Below are 15,876 nucleotides of genomic sequence, written 5' to 3'. Positions count from 1 at the left end.
TGAAAAAAAAAAAAAAAAACAGAACAAGGGTACAATCCACTTTAATGGCAGTTTACGTTCATCCTAGAATGAAAGAGCTTAAAAACTCTGATAGGACAGAAAAAGCAGAGAGAATGAAGCCCATACACCCACTCATCTCATGTGAGCTAACAAAGGGTCATACCGTTCTCAGTTAATTCCCTCAAAAGGTTAGTGTCGTTGCCTAGGAACTTTGTTTGTGTGGCCTATTCGGTGTATATATGGGTGGGTGGGTGTGAGTGTGTGAGAGAGAAAGTTGGGAGAACAGATGCAATACTTTTCTGATGTTCAGCGGAAGCTATAGCCGGTGCATGACAGACTATTTTACATACACACTGCAGTCTTATCAATCATTCCTGACAGATAAAAGGAAAAATACATTTTTAACTTTTCATTTATTTATGTATAGTTCAGTCATGACAACTCTGTGGATTTTATTATGTAAATATTATATAATGTATAATATATAATGTACATAGGGTTGGCCTTGGTGGACTAGACTGCTACTGCTCCAGATCAAGTACGACATGCTTCTGCTAAATGCTCAGAACATAAAATGAAGGGAAACATGCTGCTGCTGCTAGAGAGAGGGAGACCCCCTACAGCAGATCTAGGCAGGTGGTGCTGGGGAGGCAGAGGGATAGAATAAGAATTTGCATAGCGCGCAGAGATATTCATTTGGATGCGTCGTTATAAAGGGAAAGAGTAATGAATGTGTGAAAATGTTTGGCTGAGAAGGTTACATTAAACAAACCAATCAGAATGCAAATAGAGTTGATTTTATAAGTCATGCTTTTCTAACAGATAATCTTCTGAAAAACAAAAAACATGTGAAACAAAAGTACATTTAGTTGTGTAATTTTATCAAATGTCCAATAATACCTCATAAATCAATTTGTTTTAATGGCACATTCAAATTCAAATAGATAAATCTAATGGAGAAATGTCAAGGTCATATTTTGTATTTTGACTTGATTTTGCAGTAATTAACATTTTTGCATTATTTTCATGTCACATTCTTGTTCTAATTTAAAATCTGTGAAAAAAAATCTCATTCTTATTACTGTAATACAGTTAAAAATAAAACATAATTTTGTAAAATCAGCATTAAAGGTGCCATCGAACGTTTTTTTACAAGATGTAATATAAGTCTAAGGTGTCCCCTGAATGTGTCTGTGAAGTTTCAGCTAGAGGTCTACAAAGAAGACCCGAGACCCGAGGACCCGGGACCCGACCCGGGACCCGTACGGGTTCGGGACTATATTTTAAATGGTCAGCCGGGTCCGGGTCGGGTCCTAATCTATTACTTCGGTTCCTGGGTCTGATTAACATTGTGTGTATACCCGAGCCGATTTGATTCGGAGATCACCCGGCCGTGTTGGGAGTCAGTCAGCGCTGTGCGTGTTTTGTAACTTGAAAAGTATGAGCCGGGAAATAAGGTGAAAAAACACGAGTGACCCCAGCCATCAGAAGCAGAGCGGGCGGAGTTAATGCAAGCGAACGGCGATCATCGAGTTTTACTATTCCTATCGTGTGCAACAGTAATGCAAACAAACTTCAAATCTCAAGAACTGCTTGTAGTCTTGCACATTCGCATTTAAATAACATAGCCTATTTCAAATCATTAACAAAATATGAACTATCACACGAATGTTTTCTGTGACGCTTAAAGCTTGTTTCAGGTTGCTCCAGCTAACGCGCATGTGCGAGCGCACTTTCTTTCTCCTGTTTTTATAATAACATTATGCCGTCTTGTTATATCTAAAGTTTTGGTCAGACTCGGCTCAGAAAGCACAGAAATGACTGCAAATAAGTAATGCTAACGTCAGCGGCCATGTCACTGAACAAGCAATCGTAATTATAGTTCAAAAGGGCAAACAGTTATTTTATTATGTGAGTTGACTCGAGTCTCGAGATACAACGAAATAATGCAAAACTGCAAAGTCGCATTTGTCATCGTGACAGCAAGTGAACTTTTAAAGCTGGAATAATGAGTGGATTAAGCATTTCAATCGGCAAGAGAGGAATAACGGATGAACTTTCTTGGCAAGTGCATCACAGTCAGGTACAAGGGAGAAAGCTATAGCCTACTAATATTAGGTAAGACAACACGTTTTATTTTCGCAACTTGTTTATTGACTTATTAATAGCAATTTGCTGTGGAATAGACCTAGGCCTATGTGCCGATCGGGTCCAGACGGGTCCGGTCGGGTTCGGGTCCAGCTTAGACGGGTCCGGGTAGTACATTTATGGCATTTCTCGGTTCTGCACGGGTTCGGGTCCAACTTTCAAAATAATAGTCGGGCCGGGTCGGTTCCGTGTAGCACATTTACGGGTCTCTTCGGGTTCGGGTATGAATTTTTGGACCCGTGAAGACCTCTAGTTTCAGCTCAAAATACCCCATAGATACCCTCATAGATTTTTAAATTAATTTTTTTAACGTCGATTCAGGCTGCGGCCCCTTTAATTGCTTGTGCTCCCTGCCCCCTCCTGAGCTCTCGACTGTATCATTGCATAAACAAAGTTTACACAACTAATATAACCCTCAAAATGGATCTTTACAAAGTGTTCGTCATGCATGCTGCATGCATACATCGGATTATATGAGTATTGTATTTATTTGGATGTTTACATTTGATTCTGATTGAGTTTGAGGCTGTGCTCCGTGGCTAACGGCTAATGCTACACTGTTGGAGAGATTTATAAAGAATGAAGTTGTGTTTATGAATTATACAGACTGCAAGTGTTTAATAATGAAAATAACGACAGCTCTTGTCTCCGTGAATACAGTAAAAAACGATGGTAACTTTAACCACATTTAACAGTACATTAGCAACATGCTAACGAAACATTTAGAAAGACAGTTTACAAATATCACTAAAAATATCATGTAATCATGGATCATGTCAGTTATTATTGCTACATCTGCCATTTTTCACTATTGTTCTTGCTTGCTTACCTAGTCTGACGATTCAGCTGTGCACAGATCCAGACGTCCTGCCCTTGTCTAATGCCTTGAACATGAGCTGGCATATGCAAATATTGGGGGCGTACATATTAATGATGCCGACTGTTACGTAACAGTCGGTGTTATGCTGAGATTCGCCTGTTCTTCGGAGGTCTTTTAAACAAATGAGATTTATATAAGGAGGAGGAAGCAATGGAGTTTGAGACTCACTGTATGTCATTTCCATGTACTGAACTCTTGTTATTTAACTATGCCAAGGTAAATTCAATTTTTAATTCTAGGGCACCTTTAATTAAATTCAGTATAAAAATCCTTTTGTGATTATTCTTACAAATATACTTTACAAGTTAAAGGATTAGTTCACTTTGAAATGAAAATTAGCCCAAGCTTTACTCACACTCAATAATAAATATTAATAAAAATCCTGACTCATCCGAGCTTTATAATGGCAGTGAACAGGGTTCATGAATATGAGCTGAAGAAAGTGTCTCCATCCACATCCATCCATCATAAATGTACTCCACACGGCTCTGGGGGGTTAATAAAGGCCTTCTGAAGTGAAGCGATGTGTTTGTGTAAAAAAAAAAAAAAATCCATATGAATAGTTATGAAGTAAAACATATAGCTCCCACTGGACCGCCTTCCGTATTCAACGTACGAAGAAAGTGTAACTGATGCGATGCCAGTTTACACTTTCTTCGTAGCTTCAATACGGAAGGCGGCCTGGCAGAAGCTATATATTTTACTTCACAACTTGTTAAATATGGATTTTTTTTTTTTTTTTTTTTTTACACAAATGCATCGCTTTTATAAACTGCCATTATAAAGCTCGGATGCGTCATGATATGTATTAATATTATAATTGTGTTCATCAGAAAGAAGAAAGTCATATACACCTAGGATGGCTTGAGGGTGAGTAAAGCTTGGGCTAATTTTCATTTGAAAGTGAACATAAAATATAATTGTTTTCATTATTTCCATATTTTTAATGCCTTAACTAATATTAACTAACAATGAGCAATACGTTTGTTAAAGTATTATCTTTGTTAACCTTAGCTGATAAAAATACAACTGTTCATTGTTAGTTCATGTTAGCTCAGGTCCATTAAATAATATTAACAGATGCAACCTTTGATTTTTTGAAATCAACATTAACTTCTAAATGCTTAAGAAGTATTTGTGATTGTTAGTTCATGTTAACTAATGTGGTAGTAAGCTACAAATGCAACCTTTTTGTAAAGTGCTACCATTTTTTCCACATTGCTGTAATAAAGAGTTTTTTCTTACAGGCTACAAACAATTGGGGGAAGTGGCTTAGGTGCTTAATTGTTATGAAAATAATATCATAATGCAAAAACTGTTTTGGGGCCAAAAAAACATGCTTTATTTTCTTTATAAGAAATATAATTTCATATTTTTAGTCTTATGAGTTTGGGTTGAAATATGACACATAAAAATTGTTTTTCATGATATTCAACCAAACGACAATAAGCATTACAATGGCTGATGGCTGCAGGTCTTGGACTCTCTCTCTCTCTCTCTCTCTCTCTCTCTCTCTCTTTTTGAATCACTAATTGTTTGGGTTGAGCACAGAAGCGTGGTAATTTGATTCTGGCCTTTCTCATCACTTATTTGCATGCATAGCTCTGTTTTATGGAGGGAGACAAATCTCTGCTTCACCAAACACTTAGTGCAGTAAAACATAGCACTAGGGGCTCCTTGTGGCTTGGCAAAGTACACAGTCTTTGAGACCACCCACAAAAACAAGACATAAACCATAACATCACTGTAAATTGTTTTCAATTATTCAGAGAAACAGTTGCCAGTCATTTATACAATAAAGATGCACATTCATTTATGCCAATGTGTTCATTTGCTGAGGTTTTTTTTTTTTTCCATTATAGATGAGGGTTTCATTGGATACAATTATTCATTAAATGGATCTCAAATACTTGACTTATTTATTTTTTTTTTTTGTATAATGTCTGCTAATCTATATAATCGAACCTTTGTCCCAGACTACAAAAAATAAATACATTTATATTAAAAATAATTTCAACTCATGTCCGTTTATATCTTTATTGGGTAATTAGCAGCATAATACGCTGGATAATGTACAGTCAGCTGCTACTTATCACAAAATAAATATATTTGAAGCTGTTTTACTGTTTGCTCTACAACTCTAATATTATACTTGGCAGACCCCATAAATGCATGACAGTCATGTGTCTCTTTAGATCTTTATCATCATTATGCCATTCAAAACCATGCAGGTAGAAATGTCAGTAGCATTACAGAAATGTCAGTAGCATTAAGGAAGTAGTGGGTGTTTGTAGTAGTTAGTTTCATGTTGCTGAGAGATTCCCCTGTATTGTGCATTGTGGCATGCTTCTCTCTTCCTGTATTTGTAACTTGATAAATGACAGTTGTTTTTAATTAAACATCAAGATTTTAAGTTAAAATTTATATTAATGTATAAGGGAAAGTAATGCTGTAAAAGGTTTTTCCATTGTTTTAATCACATTTCAAGTTGTTGCAGTGCACTTAAATAGTCCTGCATTGTGACAAACACATTTTTAAATGTTAAAATATTCTATACTCTATTTTTAAAATATGAGCTCACAAAAATTAGAATAATGTTGTATAAAACAGTGGCATTTTTCAGGTGAAAAGGAAGACGCTGGACTCTGGAGTCCACAGAGAAAACATGCAAAAATGTAAATGACTGTACAACAGTACAACAGTAAATCACCCAACCCCTCACACTATCACGCCTATTAAGTTGCCTTTCCAACCCACTTTACCAGAAAAGCTGGACTTAGAACACAAAATAGACTAGACAGAGGGGCGTGTGTGATTCTCATGTAAGATAAAAATACTGAGGTTACAAGTCTGTTCTAGTGATCTAATATTAGCATATTATTTGCCTTAACAATGCCTTTTAAAACTATATTTAGGAACAATACTTTCTAAAGCTTCGTGCTGTTTGTACAAGCTGTCGCCTTGTGTCAAGTCAAACTGCTGCTTTCTATCTGCAAGAGTTCATATATTCAAGCGTTTTCCCTTTCCTTTCAGGAGACAAAGGAGGAAATACAGTACAGAGCTTTAAACTGAATGTGGATTTTAAAAAATATAGATAAGATATTAGTAGATAATTCAGTAGATCTCAATGTGTTTAGAGATAATTCACATTCAATCCAATATTCGCACATACATATTCAATCTACCAATAAACTGGACTCTATTCTTTAGACATTCATATGCGCCCAACAACACATTCAGGTGAGAAACTTGAAAAATAGGGTACGTTTAATTAGGCTACGTTTACGCGACAACGATGTACTAACAATAGGAAAACGTTTTTTCATTGCGTTTTTTGCGTACAGACGACAATGTTGTCAAAACAATCCCAGTTCACACGATTCCGCGAAAATGACTAAAAACGCTGTATTATGCATGCCAGGCCAGTAGTTGGCATCGTCACTTTGTCAAAAAACACTATGCGCCTATAGACTGAACACATAATACGCATGCACATGATGTCACCGTTTTCACAAATTCGCACAAATTTTAAAAGTTTACGTTTTCAGGCCCCCAAAAAACGACATTGTTGTGTAAATGAACGGCCAAAACTAATAAAAAGTTTTCCGTTTTAGTTGAAAGCTATGTTGTGTAAAGGCCCCTTAGATTGCAAAAATATTTGCAAACATATTAAAATACATAAATAAATATTATTGTTGTTGATTTTATTATTGTTATATTATTATATTCATAATATATTTATCTTTGTAGTTCAATAATTTAGAAATTACTGTGTCAAAAATAGAACAAATAGTTTAAATAACACAATAGATGTAGAAAAATTGGTTTTGCATATTGCATATCAGACAATTAAAAATAAAAATAATTGATTTCACTATCAGTTGTGACAAAAATTATAATTGTCTTTTTTTTCTAATGGGTTATCCTTCTGGTTCTGATGGGAAATGTTCATTTTGCTGGTTATGAGCTGCACTTTATTAGATTAAGTCAAATCAAATCAAGTCATTTCAGCTTTTGCAAGGAAACAACAATGTGCATCTGGTCAATAATTGCCAAATGTTGCTCACTCAGGAAAGAGTTTGCCCATCAGCTGTGCTGCCTCAGACCATTGCCAGGGGTGACTGACAGGACTAGAATGAGGAAGGGAGGAAGGGAGAGACGGATGAGGGGGAGGAAACCCGGCCAGCATTTGCGGGTCTTCCCCTGCTGGTCTGCTCCACCTACGCGAGCTGCTCGGAGAACACATCTTTCAAACAGACTGCTTTGCTTTCCACCTGCTGATGTAAGGGTGAATCATTCACCTCAACAAAAGGGGATGATTTTTGTCTATAAATGTGCACCCTTTGGGGCTGTGCAACACGCGTTTATCCACCTCGTACATGTCATGCATGACAAACTGTGAAACAATAACTGGAAATAATTGACTCATTCTCTGAGTGGCTCAAGATCATTTTTTGTTCACTAATTGAAAAAGATTTAGCTTTAAAATAAGCTAAAATCAGCTTGAAAAAAAAATGACAGGCCAATTTCAAGACGTGCCATAAAACACAGGCCGCAAACTGTAAAAGTCACACCTCATCTGAGAACGGCTGCTGTGCTCGCCTCCCTCAGCTTCTATTTTTCTTGCATTTCAATGGAAAAAAGCATCACTGACTATTTAAGTTGTGGCAGGACGACTTTTTCGTAAAAGCAAAGGGGCCTCAGCGGTGTGCAGGAAACTCTTTCAAAGTAACTGCTTAGCCGCAGGCACGTCTGAGCTTGCACAGCAGCAGTGCACGCCGTCCTCCTCCAGAAAAGCCTGCTGCGCGGTCTGTGCAAAGGCACACGCTTGAGGAGACACATGTTAGAAACGTACTTACACCCACACGGAGAGAAGACTACAGACAGCAGACACACAGCAACTGTTGCGCTAGTCTCCTTCCTACACAGTGCAATATCAAGTGTGTAAGTCATGAGTGAAGCGATTTAGATTTCATTACCGTGCACAAGAGAGGGCATGAGAAATCATAGACTATTAATTAAAAATTAAGGATACATAGGCTAATTATATCACTTATGCAGATAATTATGTCATTTATACAGCCTAAACTACACCCAGGGTTGCCAGGTTTTCACAACAAAACCCGCCCAATTGCTACTCAAAACTAGCCCAAAACTAGCCCAATGGCGTTTCATTCTCCCGGTAAAAATCGTGTTCCGGGGGGTAAAATCCACGTTTTTGTCGGGGTCCCCCTAGTAAAATTCTCATTCCAGGGGCTAAATGTGATGTTATTTGGGGTTGCTTCAACCCACGGACATGAAAAAGAACCGGCAGCAACACTGCTCAGGGCAAGGTCTATGCTAATAGGGCAGAGTCCATCAGCAGTTGTGGGCAGGGCCTGTGCAATGTGACATCACATTGCATAGAAACTGCAAACGGCTTATTCTGAGACGCTGCTTATGATTTATGGGGATTAAAAAAAAAAAAAGAGTAGGTGGATTTTATATACCATTATAGACTATGCGCCAGAGAAACAAGCGCACTGCCATCTTTAGAATTTTGTCTTTGAAATTCCGTTTTTGCGGTAGCTCTGTATATTTCCATGGCATTTCAATCATGACAACTCTCAGAAGTTTTTTAGCATGGTAATGGATATGACAACAGTAATGTATTTGGTCTTGATGGAACAGATCTACTACGCTGCTGCTGAATTGCTGGTGCTGTAGATTATTGCTGTTGTTGAATATTATTGCTGCTACTACTGCAGAGCAAGGACAGGAACTTGCTTCTGCCATTACATACGCCGATATGCTGCTGCAAGAAAGACATACTGTAGTGCTGCTGCACAATTAGCATATATCAATAACCTATAGCAGATCTATACAGGTGGAGCTGGGGAAGGTGGAGGGTTTTATTGAGCGTTCACACCAGACGCGAATGAAGCGTTAAGCGTGAGTGATTTACATGTTAAATCAATGCAAAGACATCCTGCAGGCGCAATTCGTGCGAATGAGGCAGGTGCGAAAGAAACAGGAATAAAAAGGACCTTGCTTGGAAGAAAGTAAGTGAGGAGGTCGGACAATCTGGTGAAGTTGTAAAAAACGCTCTTTACTCAATTTGAGCTATATATACATATTGAGACTGCCGCCTGGCAGAAGCCCCTCACAATGACGTGAATTCGCATCTGTTGTGAAGTGAATTTCACGCGTGAATGGATCAAGTAAACTCAAAATCTTCAAGCGTCCAACTGCGCGTGAATAGCGTGATTTATTCTCACAAGTCGCGTCTGGTGTGAACGCCCCATTAGAGGAACTCTGAAGTGCGCTGCAAACTGCTACAGAGAATGTAACCAGCCATTTAAATGTGTGAGCAACAAGCTCATTGGCTGCAGAAGTGACATAGGCCAATCAGCTTGTGCCAAGTAGTTAATGCTGTAATTATAATCAGCTTACATTAAGGACCCATCAGCCTGCGCCATCTAGAGTTTCATGACTGAACTATGTATATATATCACTATTTTAATTTTTAGTTTCACTCTAAAAAATCATGTATTTAAGAAAAATAATAATATAATTATAATAATTGTATTTAAAAGTACAACTGTAAAATTACAATGCTTATATTTAATTACAATGCTAATATTTAATGTGACAAAAATTTAAAATCTAGTCAGGAAAGCTTTGAGATTTTGTCATGTATTCTCATTTGGTGGCGTGTGTTTCATGACACAATGAACACAGTGGCAATGCAAGGCTGTAACCATGTTTTGAACATTGGGAATCAAAGTGTTTTTGCTTGGGGGGCAGGGGTGTTATTGAGTTATTGGTCTTTTTATTAAAGGAAATAAATAATTAAAGGTTTACAAGGGATTTAAGGGAAAAAAGAAATGTCTATTGTAGTTATGAAGTGATCAATTTAAAATATTTGCAAATAATATTTTTTTTAAATATGCAAACATTCACTCTTATCATGTCTAATATGTAAAAAACACAAAACCATTACTTGTCTCATCAAATTCAGTTATGAATTACAATCATGTAATAGCATATTTTCAATTCAAAACAGTGAACTTTCATTAAAAAAAGTTGAGTAAGTTTGCATCACTGGATATTACTTTCAGTCGCTGAACCTTTCTATCGTTAAACCGTCGTCAAATATTAAATGTTTAGCTATTTATATCTCACCACGCACTCTTTCACTGCTTAAACTAAAGCACTGAGTTGGAATTCTCACTCATCTTCTGTGAACAGTAAGGCCCGCCTTCATTGATTTGACTGGTTATCTCAGTCATTCTGACAGTGACTACTAAGGCAGACCAGTCTAAAAATTTAACATTTAAAACTTTTAGTCATCCTAACAACAAACAGAACAGTGCGCAATAGATTGCGGCAGAGCAGCATCAAATATTGGGGGGTACAATTTGGCCATTTCTAATTTATTGGGGGTGGGGGGGGGGACTTGTCCCCCTCAATGTCTATGGTGGCTACGGCCATGTGGTAATGCGAGTCGTGATTCGTTAAAAAAAAAAAAAAAAAAAAAAAAAAACTTTTTAATGACTTACGAATGAATTGATTTACTCAATCATTCAGAGTTGTTACTGAGTTCATGAATGATTCCTTGACTGAACCAAGAATCAAATTTTTTTTTGTTGAAAAAAATTATTGTTCAGAACCAGGAACAATTTATCGTGATGTGTGCATTGTATGTTCAAATTCATTTAATTTTTCATTCATTAAATCCATTTCCTTATCAGTTTTTGTCTGCAGTCCTGATAAGCTTGGGAATTTGCACCATTCTGGTTTCCAACTATTCAATCTATCCATAAGATGGAGTTTTACTGACCACTGAATGGAAATATGGGAATACAAACTCTTTGGAGCAGTAATTTCCAGGTTTTGTTCACCCGCTTTTATTTTTTTTTTTTTTAGAGATTAATACGTACCTCACCTGGTGAAAGTGAGGAAATTTGTAGTGTAATGAATATTGACCCACATTCCATTCACAAAGCTAGACCTTCATCTGTCCCTGTTGCGTAAATGCAGTTAGATCATGATTGGGGTTTAGGAAAGACTAGCTACTCCTGAATCCAATTTTTCACTACTTGGCTCATGAGTTGTAAAAGCATATTACTGGGAAGACAGTAAACTAACCCTGTGATTTTCTAGGCAAGACCAAAGGCTATAGATTCCTCCGAGAATGAGTTATACCATTATCAGGTAAACTAAGCCAAGAGCTCCAGAGAGAATGTGGGACTAAATTAGGAGTTTTAATTTCTTTAGGGACATCCACAAATTTAGTATAGGTTTTGAAATGAATCAGAGATACAAAACCACAAACTAAAATATCAGCATGTTGTACTGAGATGAATATGTTTTGGTGACGACAGCAGAAACAAGAGTGGAAAAACAAGAATGACTGACTTTGTTTGTAAGTAATTTGGCAAAGGTGTAAATGCAGGGGAACAGAAGGAGAACTTCAAAACCCTTTCTCTTCAACTGTCGTGACTCATATGGCCCAGTCAGCTAAAACTGTAAAAATATGTGACAAAATACTTCCAGTCTGTTAAAAATATGATGCCTGTCTAACTGGAAGAGTTAAAATCTCTTACGATGATGAAATGAGATGAACTTAATCAATGACATATTCAGTCCACAGTTACTGGAAACCTTTAAATTGAAGAAGGTTGAAATTAATATTTAGATAAAATCTGTATTATGAAGGCAGTTAGATAATTATCTGCCTAGTGAAGAGATACAAGTAAAATAAACAATTCAGGGGAAAAATCCAGAGAATGAAAATGTTACTTAACCAGTTCAGATAAATAACATCATGATAAGAAGCACAAAAAACAATAGTTGAATAAAACATCTTAAACCAAGCTAGGGTATTTGCCAGTCCATTTTAATGGTTTTGAATGGGTTTGGGGGACTTTTTGGCTGGTCAGACTGGGAGACCACCTAAACCCAGTTAGGATCAGCTTGGCTGGTAGACCAGTTAAAGGTGCAATATGTAAGATTTTCTGTCCGCTAGAGGTCGCTAGAGGCCTATTCAAAACAAAGGGGTAGCTTGATGACGCCAAGTTTGAGCGAGGAATGGGACATGTGGTCTTCACCTCGCAGCCTGTGGAAAATAATCGGGACAGGACTCTGGCAGAAATCATGATCATGGATGCGGTTATTAACTTTACTGTAGTATGAAGCAGAGCAGGACCGAGTGTTGTGGGAGCTGAACGAGGTCGCTGGAGCGATTGCACAACACACGCCTCACGAGCAGCATCTGATTATGCTATGTTAGCTACTTGACAAAATACTGTTTTTCTCTGAGGCATGGTAAAGCATGGTACTCGCAAAAAAAAAAAAAAATCAAGAAAATTAGATTTAAACAATAAGACTAAATGTGTTGAGCTATATAACAATAATTCGTTTTCTGTCTATAAATATATCAAAACAGTTGTTCCATTGTCTATTAAAACATGTAATATATTAAAGCGTTTCTACAAAATAAAACCGGAAACCGAGGGTAACGCGGGTATGACACAATTGACAGGTGGCGACTTGCACGTCCCGGAGCCTTGGTTAAAATTGCAATTTTCTAATGATTTACAAATAGTTGTAAACATTTGGTTTATATTGTAAGTACTCAAGTGAATATATATAACACTGGCCTAGTGGCTTTTGGATATTTTACTGCAAAATTCTTACATACTGCACCTTTAAGCCATCCTAAACCACTAATACCAGCAAAACTCCTTAAGCACTTTTTCCCAGCATGATATTCTTTGAAATATGTTGTGTAACCATGCATTTATATTTTTAAACAGTAAAAAAAAAAAAAAAAAAAAAAAAAAAAAAACTTCCAAAAACCACCTTTTCTAGGTCTTTCACTGTATTTTAAGTGCAAGCACTTCACATAACAGCATGACTCAGGGTTCACAGTCTATATAGTTCATTGAAAGAGAATAACAACACATCTGACAAAACTACCAGACGAAGCCAACAACTTCGACGCAAAGAGGAAAACCACCAAAATGCAGTTAACAGGTACAAACAAAAATAGACTGATCTGTGTATGACAAGTAGAATCGCTCAGCAAGGCTGCGTCTCAAAACCTAGTGAGCTGTTTATCTATCTGTGTTTAGCTCACTAAAATCCCTAAACAGAATTATTTTCACGACGTTCGGATCAGCAAACATACATTAATACGGAAGGCATGCTATTTTTTTTTTAGTTATGTTTCCTGCACTACTATTCACCTCCGCAATATACTAATGAATTTACAGTCCGAGACAACACAGTAGTGTAGTACGATTCTCGAACAAATTACTCATGTGAGTCGGTTCTTTTAAAGAATCATAAAGATACAGCGCAAGCAATGTAGATTGATTCTCAACGAATGGAATTTACGAACCGGTTCTTTTGGTGAATCAAAAACACATTTGAATCAGAAGCGATTACTGAATTAATCTGACTCATTTACTTAACCTCAAGTTAATTTCGTCATCATTCACGACTAGATAATAACTTTTATTGTCTTTTATGTTGTACTTAAGGCTTGTGAGTTACAGACTGGTTGTTCATATGACAACTGTATTCGAGAGAGCATACACATGATGAGTTTATTTCATAAAATAAATAAATAATTGAAATATGATAAAATTTTGTTTAGTATTTGTATTTATCATTTAGAGCTAATTATTGGATTATTATTATTGCATTTGTGCAGCCTCTAAAAAAGTATACGCATCCTTAAAAAAAAGTCTGTAAATACATTTTGCAAGAAAACTATTTAAATTGTTTTTGTACATATAGGCCTACATGTTATTTTGTTATGCTTTGTTTAAACCTGAAATCATCCCATCACTTGCTTGATTTTTAAAAAGACATTTCTTCGTCAAAATATTCTAAATATGGAACCGTTAAGGAACCGAACTCGTTAAAACGATTCGAAAGAATCATTAAATTCCTTACAATTCCCATCTTTAACTAGACAACATTCTCTGGGCATCGATACAGCAGTTCGAAGTCGCATATGAACACGCCGTTTGAACAGTTAGAGGTTTTTGGAGTCGCTGCCTTAAGAAATTATGCATAAAACCTACATGCAGCACAGTACAAAATCACTGCTACTGTTTTAAAGGTCGTCAACTCTCTAAAACTCGCTCGTCTCAACATAATAATAAAAACATTTGCGTTACCTTAATGTCTTGAGGTCTGCAGCACCCGGTTAGTGGTTCTGTCTTGTCTTTAAAACACACGCCTAGAGCAAAATCACTCAGAAACTGCTTCAGCGCTTACAAAATTAATAAACAAGTAACGAAGGAAGCAGAACCAGCTTCGTCTGTGAGAAAGCGTTTAGCTGTGTTTGTCCGGCTGAGAACTGACAGTAAAGTGAACACGCCTAACTGTGAGTGACACTCCCATAGAGTCACAGCACCGCCCGCGCTCATGAGTCTGAGCTGAGCGATGCACTTTGATCAGATGGATGTGAGTGAACTCTGTGCTTTTCATCGACTGCATTAACGATAGATAGATAGATAGATAGATAGATAGATAGATAGATAGATAGATAGATAGATAGATAGATAGATAGATAGATAGATAGATAGATAGATAGATAGATAGATAGATAGATAGATAGATAGATAGATGAATGATTAATCAACAGAAACTTGTTACATTTTTGGTTACACATCGACAATCAACAGGGTGGTGTGACATTATACTATTAAAAGTGTCATCGTTAAATGTCATCATTTTTCAGTTAGGTTTGGCATTTGAGTGATTGTATTTATATCTGTACTTTTATGTAGCCTAGTGCAATTTTTTAACAGTTGTCATACAATTAAGCTGTAATATATTTGATTGCCAAATGCTTGATTAACTGATACAGGAATTTGTGCTACCAGATTGTAAAAGCTCCAATCAAATCCTTACTTTTTGAAAGGGATTAAGAACCATTTCATTTTTAGGGAGACATGAAACAAAACTGTTGAACTGGTCGGGCTTTTGTGATTGCTCATGACATTTTTATCAGAATGAAATCAAAATGGCTCTTTGTGTTGTGTATGTTTCACATCAAACACATTAGATGATAGATAGATTTAGCAAGTAGCTAAATAGCAAGTAGGCCTACTGTTTTTATTTAGTGGCTTCCATGATAGATAGATAGATTGATTGATTGATTGATTGATTGATTGATTGATTGATTGATTGATTGATTGATTGATTATGGAAGTCTGTTTCCGCCACTAAATAAAAACAGTAATTGCATCTTTTTTTTCTCTCACAATTGCGAGTTATAAAGTCAGAATTGCGAGATATAAAGTCACAATTCTGACTTTTTTCTCACAATTCTGACTTTTTTCTCACAATTGCGAGTGTATATCTCAGAATTGTGACTTTATATCACGCAATTGTGAGAAAAAAAGTCAGAATTGTGAGATATAAACTCGCAAATAGGCCTACTGTTTTTATTTAGTGGCTTCCATGATAGATAGATAGATAGATAGATAGATAGATTGATTGATTGATTGATTGATTGATGAAGCCTGTTTCCGCCACTAAATAAAAACAGTAATTGCGACTTTTTTTTCTCTCACAATTGCAAGTTATAAAGTCAGAATTGCGAGATATAAAGTCACAATTCTGACTTTTTTCTCACAATTGCGAGTTTATATCTCAGAATTGTGACTTTATATCACGCAATTGTGAGAAAAAAAGTCAGAATTGTGAGATATAAACTCGCAAATAGGCCTACTGTTTTTATTTAGTGGCTTCCATGATAGATAGATAGATGATAGATTGATTGATTGATTGATTGATTGTGGAAGCCTGTTTCCGCCACTAAATAAAAACAGTAATTGCGACTT

The 15,876-nt window shown here is 36.4% G+C and overlaps 1 protein-coding gene across 1 annotated transcript in view; it reads right to left on the bottom strand.

Moving 5' to 3' along the window:
• The window catches only part of dgkaa (diacylglycerol kinase, alpha a), a 40,311-nt gene extending 25,899 nt beyond the window's left edge, over window positions 1-14,412 (bottom strand). Inside the window, exon 1 of the mRNA XM_048177231.1 lies at window positions 14,203-14,412. The gene's annotated coding sequence lies outside the window, so the exon portion shown is untranslated. The remainder of the gene's footprint in view (window positions 1-14,202) is intronic.
• Window positions 14,413-15,876: the final 1,464 nt, after the last annotated feature.

The sequence above is a fragment of the Megalobrama amblycephala genome, linkage group LG24, assembly GCF_018812025.1.
Source record: "Megalobrama amblycephala isolate DHTTF-2021 linkage group LG24, ASM1881202v1, whole genome shotgun sequence".
NCBI lineage: Eukaryota > Metazoa > Chordata > Actinopteri > Cypriniformes > Xenocyprididae > Megalobrama > Megalobrama amblycephala.
This window is presented reverse-complemented; position numbering and strand designations above follow the sequence as displayed.